Genomic DNA, 24,147 nt, shown 5'->3' on the forward strand with positions numbered 1-24,147 from the left:
AAACAAACAAAAAACTACCCTTCCCAGCCTGTGTTGCTGCTAAGTACAGTGAGGTCTATGATGAAATGTTGACCAAAGGCAATATTAATGGAAGTGTTGAAAGAGATTCCAGCCAGGCTTGGGGACGCATGCCTGTAATCCCAGCACTTGAAAGGCTAAAGCAAGAGACTTTGTAGTTCAAGGCCAGCTGGGGCTACCTAGCAAGACCTTTTCTCCAAAAAAAAAAAAAAGGAAAGTAGAATTCCTAGAAAGAGTCCTTCAATCTGTGTGTTTTCTGTCAGGCCTTTTCTCCCTCCTTTCTTCTGCCTTATGCTTAGGCAGCCATCTTGAACAATTCTGTTACTTTGATGATGGAGTTTATGTTCTATCAGGTATCAGGCAGACAAATCAGAGTCTGGCTCTAAAAACCTCTGTGCCTCTACCCTGACAGTTCTGTATTGTCTGCTTCTGGACCTCGTTGAGCTAAGAGAGTAAGCCCTGTACGTTTGATGCAGTCTGAGGTTGTCTGTAATACGCAATAGCCACATTCAAGTCCTAACGTGTGCAGAATCTGTCTGTTATCGTTCCCAGCAACATTTTCCACGGGGAATCTCTATGCACCACACCTTAGAAAGAATCAACTGTTAAAAACTAGGACATGAACATACAATCATTACGGTCTAGGTCAAATAGGTTGATGGGAAGATGAATGATTGAGGGCTGTCTGCTAAGTATCTGTACGTAAATCATTCATTCAGGGCTCAAGTCAACAACATGAGGTAAAGTATACAATGGATAGTTTTCAGATGAGGCAACTGAGACCCAGAAGAGCTAATGACTCTTAGCAGCTGTTTAGCTAGTTACCTCCAGAAGAGAGATTGAAGATCATGCCTCTCCTCTAGAACAATCTTACTAGAGCAGGACCAAGAGACTAAGGGGATCAATAAGAGGGATTTTTAAATTACTGCTTAATAAAGACAATTTAAGCAGTGTGTAGCTTCTCTTAAGAATGTCTCAATTGTCTCTTGGGTGAGCTAAACTTGAGGCAGAAAAGTCCTGGAAGTGACTGACGCGGGAACACCTTCTTACTCTCCTTTTTAGACCCATGACCTCGGGCAAATTCTCTAATTTCTCTGGTCCTCGGGCTGTCTTGCACAGTGAAGTGTGGGGTTATAAAATAATGCAAGTGGGGTTTACCATACGATGCCTGTTTGGGGAATAAGCTAATATCAATTTGGGGACATGGGGCGAAGTGAATGGGGTAAGGGGCAAGCCTCTTACTTCTAACAGAATTTGAAAATAGCTTTTGTAAGAAGTGGCACCAAAGAGGAAGGAGTTGCTGGTGTCTGTGTGCATGCCAGTTCTGTGAATCTGAGCAAGACACCTCTGTAGCCTCCATTTTATTGTCTGAAAAGTGGACTAGAAGTATCTTATATGAGGTTGCTGGGAGAAAGTGACTACCCGCAGAATGTGATGCATTGCTAAATTTTTTTTACTTCAGCTCACCTCCACTAACCCTTTCCACTGGATTTTTCCAAATGAAATGTTGATTTCACATTTTCATTTTTCTTTGTGTTTGTATAGATATGTGAGTGCCTGTGTGTGTACATGTCTGTATGTGTGCAAGGTGTGCTGTGTGTGTGCATAGGAGGCAAGGATCCACCTCCAAGTGTCGTTCTTCAGAAGTCTTCCACCTTGTTTGTTAAGATAAGGCTACTCACTGGGACCTAAGGGTCTCTGCCTAGCCTCATTGCCTGCCAACAAGCCCTAAGGAGACACCTGTCTCTATCACCCCAAAGCTAGGATCACAGGACTGTATTATCATGCACGGCTTTTCACTCAGGTCCTGGAGAACTCAAGATTCATGCTTTTGAAACAAACAGTTTACTAACTGAGCTATTTCCCTAGACTCCCTCTCTCTTTCTTTCTGTCTTTCTCTTTCTTTCTTTCTTTCTCTCTCTCTCTCTCTCTCTCTCTCTCTCTCTCTCTCTCTCTCTCTCTCTCTCCCCCTTTCTTCCTTCCTTAACTGTAACTAGGATCTGAATCAAATTTTGGAAATCAAGCATAACTGTGTTGGTTCAAAAATGCTAACCCTAAGAAAAGTGAAAATTCAGATTTATATGGCTAAGAAAAACACAGGAAACATACAGTAATGGTGGTTTTTTTAAAAAAAGAAGTGATAATTTCTCAAATCATAAAGACTGCTGAGAAGTTGTCAAAATGTAAAACTTCTAGACATCAATAGGCGTAATTAACAGATGAAAAGTCAACCCATGAAGTGGATGAAAATATTTCAAATCATGTCTTCAGGAGTGGATATCCAGAATGTAATGACAAAACTCAAATAACTCAGTTTAGACATGGGCCAAGGATTTGAATAGACTTTTCCCCAAAACGATACACATATGACCAAGAAGCACATGTATCTCTAGTCATCAGGCAAATGCAAATCAAAAATTGCCAAGAGACATCACCACAAATGCATAAATGCACTAGGATGGCTACCATCCAAAACAGAAAACAAGAAGTGTTGGAGAGGACGCAGGGAAAAGGAAACCTTTGTGCACTGTCAGTGGGAGACTAGACGGTTCAGCTGCTCTGAAAAACCTTATGGTAATTCCCCCAAAAGTTGAAAATACAATTACCATATTATCAATATTCCAATCCTGTGTAAGCATTAAGACATGAAGAGAGTAGATATTTATGTACCCATATTCATAGCAGCATTATTCACAAAGTTAAAATACAGAAACAACTCATATGGCCATCCACAGATGAATGAATAAACACAATGTGTCCTGTACCTACAGCAGACTATCAACCAGTCTCTAACAAGTAGGAAATGACGAAACAGGCTACAAAGACAAACATGCTTGTTGAAGTGAACCAGGTACAAAAAGACAATGTTGTAAGGTCTGGTTCTTATAGAGACAGACAGCAGAAAGGTGGTTGTCAGCTTGGAGGGGAGAAAAGAGCAGAGAGGTGTGCAAAGAGGGTGTGGTTTGGGTTTTGGTGGACAAAAACGTTCTGCAGACTGGTTGTATAACAACATGGACAGTGTGGTCCACTGAACTGTCCATTTGAACACGGTTAAGATGGTAATTTTTGCGTTGTGTGGATTTAATTGCAATAAAATAAAGGTTTAAAATATGTTAGGAAAATAGCAACAGGAAGCGTGTAAAAGAGACAAAATGAAAGAGTGAGCAAGGACTAGGGGGATAAATAATGACATTATGTGGGTGTCAGTGAGGCCTTTGACCAAAACTTCCATAAAACTTGTGCTTGGAATTGAATTGGCCGGGGTTTGAACGCTGTCATCTGAATGGAATGCCGGCGTGGTGGAAAGCCGGTATAATCAGGAGTAAATGGGACTACACTGCTTGGAAGCAAAAGGTCCTCTGGGGCACATCAGAGGCTGGTACTGGAACTGTCCTTGTTTAACAAACTCATTAATGACCCAGAAGAAGGCGGAAACAGCCACTGCTAATGAAATTTGCAAAGATATGTTGGCAATGCCCTGGACTTGACCATAACGGCATAAGCATCGCTGGGATGGAGAGAGATTTTCCACTAGGCATTTAATTAGATTAAAGCAATGACTTCCTGGGATAAGGACATTTGCTCATTCTCAACTCCTCTCTCCAATCAGAATGCAAATTCTGGAATGCAACGCATGCCCTTCATAAGGCCATCCTTGGCAGGGGCCAGCAGAAGAGTTTCTCATGGCAAAGTTCTGCTTTTGACCTTCACATAGCTTTAAAAAAAAACAGTAAAATGCATGCTGTCGATTAAATATGAGAAAGAACTAATAAAGGTAAAGACATAGTATATCTTCCATGGAGGAGTCTGGGAAAAAATACTTGAATGTAGAAAACCTCTGAAGTTTGGAATAGAGTTTGTCACAATCTTCCATTGCCAAAAAACTGTCAATGGCTCCTTGATGCTCTTAAGAGAGTCTCAAATCCTTAACAAGTTCTAGAATGATCTGGCCCTCCTTAACCATCTAGCCAACAGCACCAAGAATTTCCCTGACAGATTCACTTCCTCCCCACTCTGGGTCACCCACTGTTTCATCCCTAGTCACTGTGCTGGACAGACAAGGAATTCAAATTGTTCCATTCTGTATCCCAGGACTTTTAAAGCAACCATCCCTGAGGAGAGTCTCCTTTAAAAAGAACTGTCTTCAGCCCACTGACTTTCTCAGATAAGGATGCTGGCAGCTTCCTAACCAGGATAGTGCTGTTGCCATTGTCGTGGTTGTTGTGAAACACCCTGCACACATTGCAAGCATTTAACATCTCTGCCTCTCCGCACCACGTTCCAGGCATGATTCTGAATCTGTGTGACAATAGCAACAATAAAATCTCATCCCCGACACATGGCCAAGAGAAACAAAGCTGAGCATGAGGCGCTTTGCCTGGGCAAACCTACCATCACCCAGCCTACATGTCACTCCCTAAAGAACCCTCTTCGTATTTCCCCTAGACAAATTTTGCTCCTATTATGACACCCTCTGGTTTCTTGGGCATTGGTCTACAGCATTTTACAAACACGTGTTTAGCTGCATGGTTGTTTGTTTAATCCATGTTTTCTCCCACTAGCTGATAAGTACGATGAAGAATAGGGCCACCACCTAGTTTTGCTTCCAAGGACCAGTGCTTGATAAATATTTGCAGAGGAAGAAGAGTGCTGTGTTCCCATTTCAAATGTGGGTGCTGAGATTCTGCCCTCACTGTGTTAGGAGATGAGATCTTTGGGAGGTGATTGTGCCATGAGGCTTGAGCCATCATGAATGAAATTAGAGTCCTTATGAAAGAGGTCTCAGAAAGGTCTCTCACCCCTTTCACCACGACACATACAAGAAAATGGGCCCACGTCAGACACCAAATTAACCAATTACTGATCTTGGATTCCCAGACTCTAGAACTACATGATCTAGATTTAGGTGATGTGTGAACCACTAAATCTGTGCTACCCTGCTGTAGCAGCCCAAACGGGCTAAGACAGAAGGTAACTTAAAAACTTAACCTTGTGGTTAGAATCGCAAGGCAAACCATCAAGTCCTGTTCGATTTAAGAATCTAAACATTCTCTCTATACAGTTTGTATGAGAAAGAAGAAGAGCTGAAGTTGATTTTAGGACTGCATGGACCTTTTGCCTCTTTCTAAAGCCAGTTCTGGGAATTCTCATGGCTCCCACTGGGACGGGTCCCACTCCAGAGCAGAAAGTACTCGAGAAGGTGAGATTGGCAGGCTGAGTCCTTCTAGCCCCAGAGGTTGGAAGAGCTGGAAGGTGCAGGCTGAGTGTGGGGAGTGGGAACAGTAGTGTTACCCCCTTTGCCAATACCCCATCTCTCAGTCTCATAGTGGTATCAGGAGCTCCAACAGTAAAAGCTAAGATGAAGGACAAAGAAGGCATTGCTTATATCATGCCAGAAATCAGAGACCTGGAGATGCTTATTGTCGGGAGTATAGCTTTCTTAGTGGTTACTCCATACTATTACCCACTTCCTAGTACATGTATCATCTGAGAGAGAAATTCATCTTCCTCCTGGGAGTACCTATAGCAGACTGGGAAACCCAGGTGCTTGCCTCTACTTTGGAAACCAAAGGTTTTAGGACTCTCCACCATTGCTGCCATACAGTGACCTAGCTGACGGATTCTCTACCAAGGTTTTTAAATCTTGAACCAACATTATAAAGAATTTTTAAAAACTGAATAGCATTCCACCTGTGATATCACCCTGCCTAGAAGGTTCCTACTGCATAACTAGTCCTGACTGCTAGTCCCTGATCCTCTGGACATGCTGGATCCTACCCATTTCCAAGCCTAGTCCCCTGTGCTTTTCTCTCTTCTCTGGCTCTCTCAAGATGACTACAATAAAATTTCCTCTTGCTGAATTACCAGGGGCAGGTGCTGCGTTTGCAATATAGGGATCTGGATGCACTTCCCCGAAACCTGATCAAGCCATTCACTGCAGTTTTGTGTTTGCAGCCATTCATTCCAAATACTGTTATGAAACCCCATTATGCCTCATGCAGCGTGCCAGGAGCTGGACGCATAAACACAAGAATGACCCAAGCACAGGCCAGGAGGACTCTGTTTGTGGTGGCAGAGAAAGGGGGCCAAGGACCGCACTTCACATGACAGTGGGGGTGGAGTGGTCCCTGGCGATGAGCTTTGTGAAGAAGGCAAGTTTGCAGCCACTTTTTTTTTCTCATTTGTGCCTTTCTCAAGCCTGAGCACAGCCCACTTCAACAAAGATCTAGGTGTGGCAGGATGTTCAAATTGTCTCCACAGTGGGCTGGATGTGCAGATGAGCCAGGGTTGGAGCTCTGCCGAGTGCAGACACAAAAGCGGGGTCTCTACAGAGGTGAGCCTGAGGTCTCAAGGCAGTGACAACTGAGAAAATCAGAGAACAAGAGAGCCTCTTCCAGAGCCTTGAAAATCTGCCAGCTCCTTTGCTCTCTCTCCTGTACTACAAAGAGGATGCTACTTCCACAGTAAGGCAGACCTAGGCCCTGGGAGAGTTCAAATATCTTTTTTCTGGCTTCCAGAGAGAGAAATGTCTATCAGAAGAAACCAAGGGTTTGCATGGTGAAGAGGCTGCTGGTGAGGGGTATCTGTGTCTTACCAGGTGTGGAGGTCTGAACCTGTGTGAGGTTGAGGCGGGAGGATCCATTAAGCTCCTGGGTTCAGCGTTAATGATAGAGAAATCAGATGAGAGGAGAGAGAGGGAAAGGGAGAGGGAGGAGAGATAACATTTTGAATACAAAAATGAGTATTTGAGATTCAGCTACAACATGTGATAGTAACTAGAGCAAAATAGTCTCCTGGTGCCTTAAAACAATAAGCACATCCCTTTGACCAGAAATGTGGCTTTGCATTCGTGATGGCTCAGGGTTGAGAGCAGGAGAAAAGGACGGAGCAGAGAGGGCAGGAGGGAAAACCAGAAGAAATCAGAGCAGAGGATAGTTGTTATTCAAATCCAAGTTAGAGACCTGGGTGTCCAATATGAAATGAATTTTAAATACAAAGAAAAAACGTAAATCCTGAAAAGAGGCTTGGGAACTATGTACAACACATGTGTGAACTGCGGGCATTCCAGAGGGAAAAATTACCACTCAGGCTTCTTTTCGTTCTCACGAGACTCTAGAGTAAAGGGCCATACCCAAGGAATATGCTAGTAACATTCCAAACAGGGCTACAGAAAGACTTGGCAAGCATTGAGACAAAAGGGGTTTAAGATGTATGCAGAAAAATAACCAAACTGTCCAGATTTCTTTGCTGCAACCCAGAAGATGAAAAGAGTGTGTTGTCTGTATAGACTCTGTTAAGACCACAGCTGAGATCCTGCGATCAGGCAAAAGCTTTCACCCAGAAAGAAAGGAAAGTGAATGGGACACGTGCAGACATCTGACTTCATCCTCTCTGCAGCCCATTTTAAGGGGGGGATAAAAAACCTCTAATATCCTAGCGAAAAAATAAAGCTGGACCTCTCCAGAACAGCATGTAAAAAATTAACTCAAAATTGAGCACAGGCCTAAAATCAAAACTTTAACACCCCTAGACGAGAGGGAGGAAGTATTTACAGTGGTCTCTTTAATAACATCAAAGTCACAGGCAACAAGTGAAAAACTGAAAACAGTTATACTTCAAAGGACACCATCAAAAAACTCAAAAGAGGGATGGTGAGAGGTCAGGGGGCAGAGGTGACTTTCTATCAGCTGGGCTACCTGAGTTCAATCCTGGGGCTCACGTGGTGGGGGAGAACCAACTCCTGAAAGTTGTCCTCTGATCTACGCACTCATTGTGCACCCGTGCATGAGTGTGCACACACAATGAGTTAATTAAGAGAATGAAAAGACTACACACAGAATAAAAGTACTTGAAAATATAGTTTGCTAAGGGACTTGGAGGCAAAATATTTTTTAAATGTTTGCCAAATCAATTTTTAGATAACAGCCCAATCTTAAAATGCACAACAGTATCCAATAGGCATTTCTTCAAAAGCAGATACACATGCAAATAGCCAATAAACACATAGATAGGAGTTCATTAGTATTAATGCACTGTATTAAAGACATGCAAATGAAAAGCACAGTGATATTCCACTTGATGACTATAATAAAAACACACGCAACAACAAATGTAATGATAGTAAAGTTGAAATCCTCACACATCACTGAAAAAGAAAATCACAAGATGTTGCGATTGCTCGGAAAATAGTTTGGTAGTTTCTCAAAGTGTTAAAGACAGTCATTCTACCTGTAGGTAAACACCAAAGAAAAGGAAAAGTATTGTTCAATCAAGACGCTTTGCACACAAGCGTCATGGCAGTCAAAATCAGGAACGATTCAAATGTGACAATAGTATGATTGACATTTCCTCCATACAACAGTGATGCACCCTGAAAATGAAGGAAGCCAACCACCGAAGGTCACGTGACATTTGATTACATCATATGGAATGTCCAGAGTCGGCAATTTTCTTAAGGCTCAGAATACATTTGTAGTTTCCTGGGACTGGCAAGCATGGACTGGATGGGACAGGGAAGTGGCAGCTAAAGGAAGCAGAGTTCCTTTTGAGGTGTGCCAAAGGCGTTCTAAGATGTTATTGTACCAATGGCTGTATAATTGAGTATATCAAGTCTCACACCATGGCATCCTTTAAGTGCATGATATCTTAACAAAGATGTTAAAAATAAATTCGAGCTGAGTGTGGTGGTAGATGTTTGCGGTGGTTTGGACCTTGTCCTGGTTTTTTGTTTTCGTTTCGTTTTTTGTCAACTTGACATGTGCTGTAGTCACATGGACAGAGAAACCTCAATTTTCCCAAAAAATGAGAAATGTCTCCATCAGATGGCTTGCAGGCAAGTCTGGGGCAGGGGGGAGCGTTTTCTTGACTGCCAATTGACAGAGGAAAAACAGTTCATGAGGAAAGGTACTGCCCCTGTGGAATGTGTCTCCCCTGGGCGGGTGGAATGGAGTTGTATAAGAAAGCAGTCTAGAAAACAAACAAACAAACCAGAAAGAGAAGCCAGGTATGATGGTGCATTCCAGAGGCAGAGGCAGGTGGATCTCTGAGAGTTCGAGGCAGGCCTGGTTTACAAAGAGAGTTCCAGGATAGCCAGGGCTGTTACACAGAGAAACCCTGTCTCAAAAAAAACAAAAGGACAAAAGAAAGAAAGCAGGCTGAGCAAGCCATGGAGAGGAAGCCAGTAAGCATTGTTCCTCCATGGCTTCTGCTTCAGTTTCTGCCTCCAATTTCCTGTCCGGACTCCCGACCTGAGAGCTGTAGGGTGAAATAAGCCCCTTCCTCCTCCAAGGTGCCTTTGGCCATGGTGCACTGTCACAGCGGCAGAAGGTAAACTAGATCAGGTTTGTGTCATTGTACACTTGGTCCCAGCTGCTGATGCTGTTTGAGGAGGTTATGAAACTTTCAGGAAGTGAAATCTTACTAGAGGAAGTATGCCGCTGGGGGTGGGACTTCAGATTTTGTAGTCTTGCTCACCTCCTCTCTCTCTCTCTCTCTCTCTCTCTCTCTCTCTCTCTCTCTCTCTCTCTCTCTCTCTGTTTCCTGAGTGGATGAAGATGTGATCAGCCAGTTGCCTGCTCCTGTTGCCATGCTTTGCCTTCCCCATCATAATGGACTCTATCCCTTTATCACCATAAGCTAAAACAAACCCTTTCTTCCTGAAGTTGCTCGTTGTCAAGGAGTTTTATCACAGCAACAGAAAAATAACTAATACGGGCTTGCAATCTCATCACTCAGGAAGAGGAGGCAGAAGTATTGTAATTCCAAAGCAACCTGGGTTACAGAGGGAAAGTCAGTCTCAATTTTTAAAAGCCAAAGCTAAATTTAAAATTAGTGGCTTCAGGGCTGGGGATTTAGCTCAGTTGCAGAGCAATTGTTTGGTGTGAGTGAGGCCCAGAATTTAATCATTAGTACCACAGAGATTTAGAGAGAAAAGGAAATTAGGAAGAAAGAGAGAAAGAGAAAAAGATAAATAGAAAAAGAAAAGAAAGAAGGGAAGGGTAAAAGAAAAGAAATAATTTGAATCACACTCATCATGTGTGTGTACATGTGTCTGTGTGCCTGTGTGTGTGACTTTCACATGTCTGCATGTGTGTGTGCATGTGTGTGTACATGGAGGTAGATGTGTGAGGGTGGGTGTGGGTGTGTATACATGCACACACCTGGGAGTGTGCTGATATGGATAAAACCCAGGGTCTTGCACATGCTTTGTAAGTGCTTTACCCCTAAGCTACACTCTCAACATACATAAAAATGACTTCCTAACAATATGAGATATATTATTGAAAAGGACTCTTAAGATAGAAGGTGTGCACTACAAGGAGATACTTGTATAATTCCATTGCTCCCCACCCTGCTTTATAAGCTCTTCCTCCAACACCTGGGATCTCCTGATGTTTTGTCAAAATCTTAAGTAGGGTTACGCCATTCAGGATAGCATGTCCCAAATGTGAACTGATCTCCTTGCCACATAACATCCACATACTGTCACTGGTGATGTTGACGTCCCTCGCTTGGTATTTTCCAGGCTTCTCCACTAGGGAGTTACTGTTATTCCCTTCTCCTCCTCCTCTACCTACTTTTGAGAAGTCAGGGCCTAAACCTAGTCAACTCTCAAGTAGGAAGTGAGGCAGTAATTAAGCTAAACCTCCTGAATGAAGTGTCTGTCTATTGAATTTGGAATTACTGATAATTTCTCTTCTGCTGTATGCAAATGTTTTGAAAACATAAACAATAAAGAATACAATCATGTATATAGGTCATTCCAATAAACATGAAGTGACTAAATTTAAAAAAGAAAGAAAGAAAACTAGTCAGGGGCTGGAGAAATGTCTCAGTAGCTAAAAGAAGTTGCTGCTTTCCCAGAGGACATGAGTTCAATTTCCAGCACCCACATGGACCCTCACAGCCATCAGCAACTACAGTTACAGGGAGCCCAGTGCCGTCTTCTGGCTTCTACAGGCGCCAGACACACACATGGTGCACAGACACTTTATAAATAAATAAATAAATATATATATATATATATATATATATATATATATATATATTTATATATATGACCCTTGTTCTAATGCGTGAGAGGGTGACCATCGATAGCAGTAATATATTACATCATTAAAGAAAGAGAGAGAGAGGTGAGGAAGGGAGGAAGAGAGGGAGGGAGGGAGGGAGAGAGAGAAACTGTAAGCAAGGGTTTGGAAGGTGCTGTGTCTGAGGAATGGGCCCTTTCAAACAGTGAATTTGCTGACATCCTGACCTTGGACTGTCTAGTTTCCAGAACTAACTATGAGAAATAAATTTCCACTGTTCATAAATTATGCAGTCTTGATAATTTTGTTATAGCAGTCAAAACAGACTGCGACAAGACTGAACATAAAGCTAAGACTATAAAATTCTTAGAAGGCAGTGGAGTCTTGACCTCAGGTTACGCAAGTCCCTCAAATACGTAACCAAATCCACTAAACTTTTATTAAGACTAACACTTACACTTCAAAGGACCACCATCAAAAAATTGAGAAGGAAGCCCACGGAATGGCAGAACACACATGCAAATTGTGGGTCCAACAAAAGACGTGTCGCCAGAGCTTATAAAGAATTCATACACATCAGCAAGGATAAGGCAAATGGCCCGATTTCTAAAAAGCAAATGGTTTGAGTGGGCACCGCTAAAGAAAGTGTGCAGATGACAATGAGTGCATACCACGATGTTCAGTGACGTAATCAGCCACCAGGGAGATGCAAATGAAACCACCACGGTGAGATAGGGCTTTATGCCCACAAGGAAGATTAGACTCAAAAAGGCTAAATTGGAGCCGCAGACACTGCTGACAGAAGAGTAATGTGTTACAAACAACTTAGAAGTCTGGTGTTTTCTAACACAATTAAATGCAGAGTCTCCATATGACCCAGCAACTCCCTTCTTAGGTTTAGACCCAGAAGTATTGAAAACACACACTCAGACAGTGGTGTGACGCCATGCTCACAGTAGCTGTAAACATGATAGCTAAAGGGAGGAAGCTGACAAATGTCCGTGAATGGTTGACCAAACAAAGCTCTCCTAGCCACACAATTTATTGACACTTTAAGGTCATTTGGCTGTAAAAAGGAATAAAGTACCAAGGCATGCTGAAACATGCATATAGCAGCATGAATAAAAATGGCTCCCAAAGGCTCATAGATTTGAAGGCTTGGTCACCAGGGAGTGGCACTATTTGAATGGACTGAAAGGTGTGGTCTTGTTGGAGTGTGTCACTGGAGGTGAGCTTTGAGGTTTTTAGAAGCCCAAGTCAGGTCCGGTGGCTTTCTCTTCTGCTGCCTGCAGATTCAGATGTAGAACTCTCGGGTACTTCTCCAGCACCCTGTCTGCCTGTGTCCCACCACGCTCCCTGCCACGGTAACAGACTAAACCTCTGAAAGTGTAAGCAAGCCTCAATTAAATGCCTTGGCCGTGGTGTCTCTTCACAGCAATAGAACACTGACTAAGACGTGCGTGGATGCAGAAGGAATGCTAAGTGAAAGAAGCCAGCCACAAGAGACCACCCTGCATGGTTCTACAAGAACTGCCCAGAGCAGGTAAATCTGTAGAGACAGAGTAGACTCATTTTTGCCTAAAGGTAGACAACTGGATAGATGTGGGAAGTTGCTTTCACCAGCTAAGTAATTTCATTTTTAACCTAACATTATTGATCATATTGACCTCCCTCTTACCTTCTCCTATCCTTCCTCTGCCTTCCCCAATTCTCTTCTTCTTCCCTCACAGTATCCCTTCTCTTCACCACCATCCCACAACCTCTGGGTTCTACATGTGAGACAAAATAGGTGACATCTTTCCTTCTAAGTATGGATTATTTTGTTTAACATAATGCTCTCTAGCTCTATCTATTTTCTTGCAAATGTCAGAATTTCATTCTATATGGCTGAATAATACTTTGTTTTCTTTATCCACCTATACGTATATATATATACATATATATATATGTATATATATATATATATAACACCTATAAATATTGTGTACAGGTATCTTTGAGGTTCATTGACTTAGATCCCTCAGTATATACTTGGGAGTATATGACAGTAATGTTTTGTGTGTGTATGGTGTGTCCATGTGTATACCCCATGGGGGCGTATATTGTGCATAAGTGTGTGAAGAGTGTGCTTGTCTGTGCATATATGTGTGGACACCAGGGATTAGCTTTGGCTATCTTCTATTCTTATCTACTTAACATTTTTATTACATGTATTTATGTATGTGTGGTGTGCATGCCACACCACACATGTAGAGGTCAGAGGACAACTTAGGAGAGTTGGTTCCTTCTTTCCACCATGTAGATCCCAGGGATTGAACTCAGGCTTGATGACAAATACCTTTATGTGCTAAGCAATCTCTCCAGCCCCATCTTGCTTTGTGAGACAGGGTCTCTCACTGAATCTGGCTGGTTTCTCACTGATTGACCACTGAGCTCTTAGCATCTGCCTGTGTCCACCTACCCTCTCACCAGCTCTGAGGTTACAAGCCCAAGCCACCAAGCCAGGCTTTTTACAGTGTGCTAGGATCCGAACCCAGATTGTCATGCTTACACACCAAGCACTCTGCCCACTGAGCAGTGCTGTTTTAAGGAACCAGCAATGTACAGCGCTCATTTCCCTGCATGCTTGCAAGCATTTGTGGCTTTTGTTTTCCTGATACTGCCATTCTGACTGGGATGGGATGGAATCTCGAGGAAGTTTGTATTTGCACTTTGGATAGGAGTTTTCTCTATGGGTATCGTAAATATCCTAAAACGATCTTGTTGTATGACTCTGAATGTTTGAAAACCACTGAACTGTTTTCTTCAGAAATATAATTCTCACTTGTAAAAGACTATACACTCAGGAATACTGTATCATAGTAACATAATAATTATGACAATTAGAGCTATGGTTAACATTATGGAAATAAAGTGTTTACCTATAAAGATTGTTTCCATTAATATAACACCTTCATAGTAAAGTATGATACAGCCACTAAAAAGAACGAATTCATGCCCTAACTATTGTCTTGAAGGGATCTCTATGAACTATTATGAACAAACAAAGGAATTCTATAACTATGTTTGTAATGTGATTCCATCTTATATATAAATGACAAAGTGTTTCCTATATATAAATATAGATAGATATGTACACACAAATGTTATACATGAACATCCGAGCATGTGAAAGTATATGGAGAGATGCCTCTTATATTTAAATGACATCTTATATATAAATGACAAAATGTATTTCCTAGCTACATATATATATATGTACACATACATATGTATGCACAAATGTTGTACATAATCATCTGAGCATGTATGGAAAAATGCCCCAGAAATGGGTGGGTCATAGGAGCTGTGAAAGAAATAATACTGGATGGGTTTTCTAAACACATACCCAAGTTAGCTAAATGTTCACATGTCAGCTTAATCAGAAAGCTCTTAAACTTTTAAAATGTAAGAGGTATGTAATTTACATGTAAACTCAATAGGACCCAGTCCCTGACACTTGCAAAATGTGTTGCACGTGACACATTAGCTAATCTCTGCTAATTCCTCATCCAAAAGTGAGTTCATAATAACACCTACCTCACAGAGTGAGTTAAGGCTTGAAAGAGTTAATGCACATAAGACTCTCAGAATTTTGCTATTTGTCATTTATTATTTGTTTGGCTGGCTCTTTGTTGAAAGTGTGTCCAAAATCATCACATGAACCTGCTCAGTCAGTAAAGAGATGACTGTCTACTTGTTAGACTTCCTTGTTAGCTTTCCTTACCCCCCTTCTCTCCATCTTTTTCTCCTCTCTGGGAGGAAGTGTACTCCTTGCTTACCCTCGGAAGTTGTGGAAATAGTGAACAGGAAGCAGATCAACCATCCGGGCCGTGTGATAACACCAATAGCACACAGTGGAAGGAGACGTGTCTTAGGAGGCAAATGAAAGGAGTTGATCTAGGAAGCACTAATTCAGCATCTACTCAACCTGAAATGGGAGGGAACCTACTTCAGGGAATTAGACTTTGGAGAACAGGATGAGAAAAGGGAGTGGGTAGGGATTTGGCCAGTGTCCCTCTCCACACAACATGACCACAAGAGAGTTAGATGGTGCCAGGTGAAGTACCTACAGATAAGTGTGTTTGCTTGATTTTTATTTCCAACTCTAATAGAGGCCAATGCTAAAGCAGTTGATACAATCCTACACCAAAAAAAAAATATTTTTGTAGGTTATGTTAATCACTATTTGTTCAGTTTTAACAACCAAATTAGAACAGCTACAGGGAAACTGAACTTTTCCTGAGTACCAAGCCCTCATGATAAACACAAGCACTACATCTACTAAATGGGAAAAAAAGTCCCTATAATATTGTGTAGACACCACCTTTGTCCCCAAAGCCACTGCCCAAAATCTGCTGTAGCCCAGGAGTAACACTCAGCTGTGTCTGTATGTCTAAGCTGCCTTGGACCAGGGGCCTGCCTCTCCTCTTTTGCTGTGTCAGGTCCCCTCAGGAGACTTGGTATCTCTAGACAGGAGTGGCATGCGCCTCACAACTCAGAACTAAGGCTTTAATACAGAGCTGATCAATAAGGAGACAATCCCACTTGAAAGGGCTCACCATCTTAATTGGCTTAACACCAATATCAATGGAGAAAACAAAGAGAGCTATTGAATAATTAGCTAATGAAATGGGGCCGTGGGGACCAGGAACAGTGGATCCAGAAGAGGCTATCTAAATCTGTGTATCATCTCTCTCCCCACCTGAGATTGTACCTTTATAACATCCCCTTGGGCATGAGGACCTTCTGGTGAAAATTTCCAGTGGATAGGTCCCCAAGCTGGCTTCTCTACCTTAAAATCCCCTGCCCTTCCACGCTCCACCACTTCACTCCTATCTGTCCTGGAATTTGCCCTGTAAAGAATGAATGTGCCCAAGTGATCTATTTAAAGCATACATCTAAGAGTGTCAGCTTCCGGTCCTCTAATTAAAAACCCTCAGTCGGTGTCTTACACAAAGCTCTGATGTGTACAGAGCTGCTTCGGGTTCAGTGTGAGACACTGAGAACACGACAATGGAAAAAACAGAGACGCTCTGCCCTCATACAGCCTGGTAAGAACAGACAGCCAAACTCCACGAGCACCCATGACTCAGCACCGGGAAGAAAGGGACCAGGAGAACCTCTCTCAGGAACCCTGGAGGTCAAGAAGAGGCTTGCAAGCAGACGAAACACATGAGTAGAGACGTCAACAATGCACTGGGAACCAGAGAACAGTGTTCCTTGAAGCCTGGTTAATATTAGGTGAAGGAAATTATTCACAGTGTTGCAACTACTGTGTTTTGAGACTCGGGGATCATAGTGGAAGAGACGGGAAGATTCTAGAAGCAGAGGGAGTGGGTGTCTGCCAGCTGTGACTGCAGTTGTGCACAGGAATTCACAAAGGTTGGGACTATCTGTCCAAGATCAAGCCCAACAAAGTCCATCCCAGCACTGAGAGGGGAGGGGCTGGTGAAGTCCCGCCCCTATCCTAAGAGCTATTGACAGTTGAGGGTGCCGGGGGAGGGAGAATCAGTTCTTCAGAGATGCAGGACCTGAGCGGCTGCCCACCTTCCAGCATTAAGTAGACTCAGTTGCTATTGTTTCTTTTAAAAAAGAAAGAGAAATCACATGAAATTTGGAGGGACAAGTGAAGGAGTATCAGAGAGGAGCTGGAGGAAAGAGGATGGAAGAACTGGATCCAAACATTATATGCATGTGTAAATATTAAATATTAAATATGTATGTATGTATGTATGTATGTATGTATGTATGTATTGGTTTTTCGAGACAGAGTTTCTCTGTGTAGTTTTATGCCTTTCCTGGAACTCACTCTGTAGACCAGGCTGGCCTCGAACTCACAGAGATCCGCCTGCCTCTGCCTCCCGAGTGCTGAAATTAAAGGCGTGCACCACCACCGCCTGGCTTATATTTTTTAAAGAAACTTTTTTGAAAGCAAATGATAAACTGAACCCTAATAGAGGAAAAGAGGGGAGTTAGGAGTGGAGGAGACGGGAGGAGAGGAGATGAAATTGCCTGGCAGGTTAGTGGGAACTGGTACTACCTCAGGCAGTGTTTGTAGAGTGTTGGCAGTATGACGTGTTTTCCTCACTCTGTGCTGTGAAAGAGGTAGCGGGGAGGCTTGGAAGAAACAAGCACATCCCACAAATGGAATAGCTCCTTCTAAGGTTCAGTGGTGTGAGAGGGAATGTAGGGAGCATAGGGTATTTACTCTCTTACTTGAGAGAGAGAAAGGAGAAAGAGAGAGACAGAAACAGACATACAGAGAGAGAGAGAGACAGACAGACAGACAGACAGACTCAGTATTCATTCAATAACTACATTTTTAGTTCTCTGACCAAAGAAGCAAAGAGACCACAAAGATCCATGAATGGCCTCCTGTATTAATAAACTCACGTCATTAGGAGAAAACGACCATTGTGTAATAAAATAGAGTAGGTTTGAAAAGCAAATGCAATAACAAACCAAATGGGATTGCAAGGTGTGAGGAAATTGCTCCCATCAGAGAACATCTCAGAGAACCTCATGAAAGAGAGGGACTTTCCTTCAACCTAGAAGAGGTGAAGGAATTCAGCATGTGAGAATTCTGGGAGTGAGAAGCGCAGGACAGGGCTCCCAACATTCTACATGAGGAACTAGAGTTGGAGTCAAGGCATGGGAAAGTAGAGGGTGTATTTGGAGAGTGGTGAGTTGGCCTGAAAAGATCAGAGGTGTCATAGGAAATAGGACTTGGGGTGGCAGATGGTGGCCAGATCAAGCAAGGCATTGCCTTCCTGGATAAAAAGAAAATTCAAACAAACAAACAAACAAAAATAACCTACATTTTCTTTGCAGGCAAAAGTACCCGGGAAAACTTATTAGCAGGGAAGAAACGTGCACATGGATGTGTGTTAGTTGGCAACAGAGACAGGAAAGGTTGGCGAAAGTGACCGGAGAGCACCCAAAAGGAGACAGCAGGACCCTCTGAGCCGGGGGTCTCAGACCTCATAGGCTGGTGGGAATGCCAAAGAAAGAAGGACTCGTGTGAGGACAGCCGCTTCCCACAAGGAAGCTTCCCTCGAGCTTGACAATCTGTAGCCTTCACCACCTTGGTGTTTTCTTCGATGAGCTGTGGACACTGTAGAGACTGGGGAAAAGCGTTGTGTGTTCATCCGCCAAGTGCTCCAAAGCCCGTCTTAGCAGCCCCTACCACAAAAACACCAATTATTTTAGACTTTGGGATTAATGGTTGGTGGGTTTTAGTCCTAAGACTTACTGTTAACTTTCCTCAATTTCCTAAAGTGGTGGTTCTCAACCTTCCTGGAGCTGCCACCCTTTAATATAGTTCCTCATGCTGTGGTGACCCCCAACCATAAAGTTATTTTGTACTACTGTGTAACTGTAATTTTGCTATTATGAATTGTAATGTAAATCTCTGAGATGCAGGATATCTGACATGTGACCCCAATGGGATCACGACCCACAGGTTGAGAATCACTGCTTTAGAAGTTTGAAAGAGCTGAGAAAACAGACTGGAGTGAACCTCTGAGCAGAATGCTTCTGTAACTGATGATAGCATCAAGATACCTCAGAAATCAGAGGATCTAGCTGGGTGTGGTGGTGCATGCCTGGGTGGGGGTGGCTGTGAGTGTAGTTCAGTTGGTAAAGTACTTGGCATTGAGTGGGCAAAGCAGCATGCTGCCCTGGTTTTGCTCCTCAGAACTTAATAAGGCCCAGTGTAAGGGGACATGCCTGTAATCTCAGCATTTTGGATGTGAAGATGGGAGGCTTGGGAATTAAGTTCAAGGCCCGCCTGAGCTGCACGAGACCCTATCTCAAGAGGAGTGAGGGTGGGCGTTACAGGAAGAAAGAAAAGAAAGAAAGAAAGGAAGGAAGGAAGGGAGGGAGGGAGGGAGGGAAGGGAGGGAGGGAGGGAGGGAGGGAGGAAGGAAGGAAGGAAGGAAGGAAGGAAGGAAGGAAGGAAGGAAGGAAGGAAGGAAGGAAGAAAGAAAGGAAGAAAGAAAAGAAAGGCAGGCCAGTCATTCACAGGGCCTGTCCCTGTGTGGAATCGAACATCCATACAGAGGAGTGACAAAAATCGCTCATTTCCTGTCCGTCCAGGTGCTAGTCTTGAATCACTATGAAATCGTCATCGCCATGAAAGGATCAAATGGACTTTCTCATCGAACCTGTCCTCGGCACCTAACACAAGCAGGCTGTGACTGAGGAGGTGGGTGACTCTCAGGGTCTCCCAATGAGCATACAGCAAGGCTGTGACTGAGTACAGGGTAGGTGGCTGGGTAGGTGACTCTTGGGGTTTCCCAGTGAGCACACAGTGTGTTTCTGCCACCCAGATGCCACTGGGTTTTTTCAGTCACATCTCTGTAACAAAGTAAGAAAAGATGTCAAATGGACCCAGGCAAATCTCCTCTGTGCGTGTGATGTGTGGTGTGTGATATGTGTGTGTGTGTGTGTGTGTGTGTGTGTGTGTGTGTGTGTGTGTGTGGTGTGTGTGTGTGCGTGTGTGTGCGTAAAATTCTGAACTCCATGTTCTATACTCCAACTTCTTTCTGTTCTCCTAAGGCTCTTTACATACTTTGGATGCACTGGAAGGGGATGGGTTAAAGTTTCCCCATCTGGGTTAGGACTCTTGACTCTAAGTGACAGCCTCCCATTCAGAATACCTCATGGAACACAGGAGCACCATTCATGGACTTGTCTTTAATCACTATTGAATCCACATGCACACCCTGGTGACAAGAGCCTGTTTCTCCACTTCTAGCCTCTCCTGTCCTTGGGGGCGGGGGGTGACTTCAACCTCAGCTGGGTTCACATTGTGTGGCAGCAAAGACACGAGAGGTCCAAGACCCAAAGGCTTAAAATCCTAGAGAAGAGGGGGTTGTCTTTTTCAAATAGTTCTTGCCAAAGTCCCAGGTGCCTGTCCATTGACCAAGCTTGGATCACATGCTCATCCGGAAACTGACCACTGGGGTTCCATTTGTCCAGGTCCATCCCCGGAGCAAGAGAGATAGGATTGAACCGCAGGGAGTAAAAAGAGAGAGAGCCTGAGAGGTGAGTGCAGTCCCAGAAGAAAATCAGGTGCTACGGCCCGGAGGGGTAACAGATGCTAAGGAGACTCTCCGCAGATGTTGTCATCTCCAGCTATCTAAATTGAGAGCGAGCAAAGCTCCATCTGATGGACTGTCAGGAAGCAATTAAGGCTTTTGTCACTGCTGATGCCATGCATGCATTTAATGATAACAGATGTGCTGCAGCACTAGTGAGCAGCTGCAGAGAGGGAGCCAGCAGGGCCGGAAGGAAAGCCAGGCAATCCATCTTACAGCCCGAGAGTTCCCCCAAGTCGACTTTATGACTCAAGATGCCCAAACTGACTCAGGTACCTTTCAAGCTGCAAAACTCTGCTCTGGGATTCAGCAGATATCTCTGAAACTGCTTTACGGCCAACAGTAAAACCAAGGTAAATTAAGGGAGAGAAACCAAGGATATGGTTTCGTGCATAAAACTCAGCCATATAATTAACAGAGCCCACATCAATCACACATCAGTTAGGCATCAGTGGTTTCATAGGTATTCGATGGCAGAAATAAACCGATCCCGATAGGCAAAGAGGATTGAAGCCAGCAAAACTAAAATACTTAAATGGGGGGGGGGGCTGTCATTAATTAGTCAAGTTCCCGCTCTCTTTGTGGTGTTGGTGGGATACTTAGTAATTAGGGTTTTTTTTTAATGTTTCTCCCCTTCTAGCTTCAGCTGTTGTCATTCCTAACATTTTTTTTATGGCATTCCACAGAAGTGAGGTGTACTTTTAATAATCACAAACCCTTGCATTGCACATCACTTTGTGCTTTATAAAATCGCTCGCTGGAGTTGCCCAGCAACCTTGGAGGCAAGCAGGATGAATATTATTCTTCTAAGTAACTACTGGAGCATCCGCATGGCACACAGCATGGCACGGCACGGCATGGCACAGCACAGCATGGCATGGCACAGCATGGCATGGCATGGCACGGCATGGCACGGCATGGCACAGCACGGCACAGCACAGCATGGCATGGCATAGCATGGCATGACATGGCACAGCACAGCATGGCATGGCACAGCATGACACGGCATGGCACGGCATGGCACAGCATGGCATGGCACAGCATGGCATGGCACGACATGGCACAGCATGGCATGGCACGACATGGCACAGCATGGCATGGCACAGCATGGCATGGCACAGCATGGCACAGCATGGCATGGCGTGGCATGGCTCAGCATGGCATGGCATGGCATGGCATGGCACAGCACGGCACGGCACGGCATGGCACGGCATGGCACAGCACGCACGGCACACCATGGACAGTGGAGTCTGATATTCTTGCACCCAGAGTAAAGCATCTTCACACTGTAATGGTGGATGGAGCACCATAGCTGCAGAGTTCTCAGAGACAGGTGAGCTGTCCGGTCAGAGCAGAAGCACCCTCACTGCTTTCAACCCCTGGGGTTGTAAGTCTGTTCTGTGTAACTACAAAAGCACAACGATAGCCCGGGCTTTACAAGTCACCCAGGTCTACCAACGGTAAGCCCACGGAGAGGGGAGAAAAAACAACAACATGGACAACCAAAGCAGAGGTACTCTGTAAAACAAATAACATCAAGGTTATTTGATAAAGCATCAAGGAACCTTATTATTTTACATTCACCTAAAATTATACTATATATATTTAAGATATAAATTTATAATATTGATCTATGTTAAGATATAGATAGGAAATATGGATAGGAAAAGATATAAAAGTGATGTGATATATAGAAATATAATTTAGATATACATATATATAAATGTATACATACATATAATTTTTATATATGTATATATATAAAGTATGTATCTTAAACCTTAAAGGGGATTATGCCACTTGGGCTGACTATGTTCTCCACAAGAACCACAAACTAACAAAATCTCCTGAACAAGTCACAAGAAACTTCCCCTTGAATGAATGGTCACTGTAGTCCCAGTGACTCCCATGACAATATAGACTACCGACGTAGCCTTGGTCACCACTCGGAGGTTAAAGGTAAATTCCCACCCACTTAGGACACATGGCTAACCTGAAACTCTCCTTCCTGTGGTCTAGCTCCCATGGTACCTGATAATACCATGCAAGCTACAAAGAGAGGGAAGTAATTAATAGTCCTACCCAGCTGTGATGCCCACGGACTACAACAGTGACCAGTATGGCAAGACATCTGTAAAGAGGCAAGAAGTGGCACTCACATATTGGTGGCAACCAACAGCTATCTGCTTGGACTTAAGGCCCACTCAACAGGAGGGGAATCGGGCATGGTACTAGAAAGCTAGCCAAAAGCCTGGGCTAGTGAGGTCATGGGTCTTAGAAGAGATCCGCCACTGCCGCTTTGCGAACCAGCAGAATTCCTGATTCCATTAAATCCTGACCTAACACCCATAGATAAATGTAGCTCTCACCTCTCATCAAGGAAGTGTCTCTTTGCAGCAAATGGAGACAGACTCTCTCTCTCTCTCTCTCTCTCTCTCTCTCTCTCTCTCTCTCTCTCTCTCTCTCTCTCTCTCACACACACACACACACACACACACACACACACACACACACACGGGCACAATGCAGAGATCAGCCAGCTCCTGGGGATACATCTACATCATGGTTCCTGCAATAATGACTCAGAGACCATCACAGAAGAGGAGACAGAAAGATTAAAGGAGCCAGAAGACCAGGATGTCTGCTATGAAACAGTCTGTCATAGAAATGGCTGCGTAAACAAGACCTGAACAGTGACAGTTATCAGTTGACATGCTAATGGGAAAGGAGAGGAAATCTCTTGCGGTTACATCCCGGGACAAGGAACTACAGGCACTTGGCGACTGCTGAGCGAAGGAGAATTAGCCTCTCCCAAAGATGAGGCCCCTAATTAGCTATCCAAAACAGTGGTCTGCCCTGAAACCATATACACACAAACAACAAAGATGGACTCAGTAGGTCGTACTTATATAACTGTGCATATGTAGATATACATACACATTTAATAATAATAAAATACCAACTATCCATTTGAGAGTGAGGGGGCAGAGACATGTAAGGAGTTGGAAGGAGACTTGGGAGGGGTTGGGGGGAAGAAACAGAAGGGGAAAGTGATGTGATTTTTTTATTAAAAATGTATTAAAAGTAAAATAAAATTAGTCATAGGTATAAAGAGACAAATAAATAAGTAAAAATACTTTGATAGCCTACCCGTTCGAATTGTAGTTTACGATTCTCATCTTCTCTCTTTCAAGTGCATTTTCCCGCTTAGTCCCGAGTCTTTGAAGACTAGAAGCACTGACATCGTGGGACTTTGAAGAACGCTATGGAAAAGAAGCAAGTTTGCATTGTTCCCACGGCTTGGGCTCTTACGAGGAGCTTAAATTCAGTACATGTACTCGGGAAATGTTTTTTTTTTTCTTTTAATTAGAAAAATACTGGCTCACTGAATTGATGCTCGCCAGCTTTTTGCGTGGCTCTAAGGTCCACTCTCAGAACTAGAATCCTTGAAGATGATTGTTCTCAAAACAAAGGCGGCTGAAGTCACTCTCAATCACTTTTCACTCCCTCACTCGTTCAGTCGGCAAACGTTTTCTCGCATAGCCCACCAAGTTCTGCAGCAAGACAAATGATGGGAAGATGGAAAGCTGCAACTCCTAACCTCAGCGGCTAGATTTGCGAGCCAACCATTAAAGCAGCAGTCACAACACACAGTGACGATACCAGACCTTTTTGAGGTCTTACATAGGCCAGGCACTGCACCAAGGGCTTTTCTTGTATTATTTGTTCCTCTTTTGACTATGAAATGCCCCCATAGTCTAATGTACTTAACATTTGGTCCCCTGCTGGTGGCACCCTTTGGGAAGGTTGTGTAACTTTGGGAGGCAGAGCCTCCTTCCTGGAGGAAGTGGATCACTGGAGGCAAGTATGCTGGGTTTCTGTTTGGCAGCTTGACCCAAGCGAGGGTCATCTGGGAAGAGGGCTCTGTTCTTAAGAAAATGCCTACACCATGTTGG

General features: G+C 43.6%; 1 long non-coding RNA gene across 8 annotated transcripts in view; it reads right to left on the minus strand.

Moving 5' to 3' along the window:
• LOC128109928 (uncharacterized) overlaps positions 1 to 24,147 on the minus strand; it is a 175,436-nt gene that overhangs the window by 110,545 nt on the left and 40,744 nt on the right. The window lies entirely within an intron of this gene.

The sequence above is a fragment of the Peromyscus californicus genome, unplaced genomic scaffold (genome assembly GCF_007827085.1).
Source record: "Peromyscus californicus insignis strain IS unplaced genomic scaffold, ASM782708v3 Scaffold_14__1_contigs__length_90479793_seg_2, whole genome shotgun sequence".
NCBI classification, from domain to species: Eukaryota; Metazoa; Chordata; class Mammalia; order Rodentia; family Cricetidae; genus Peromyscus; species Peromyscus californicus.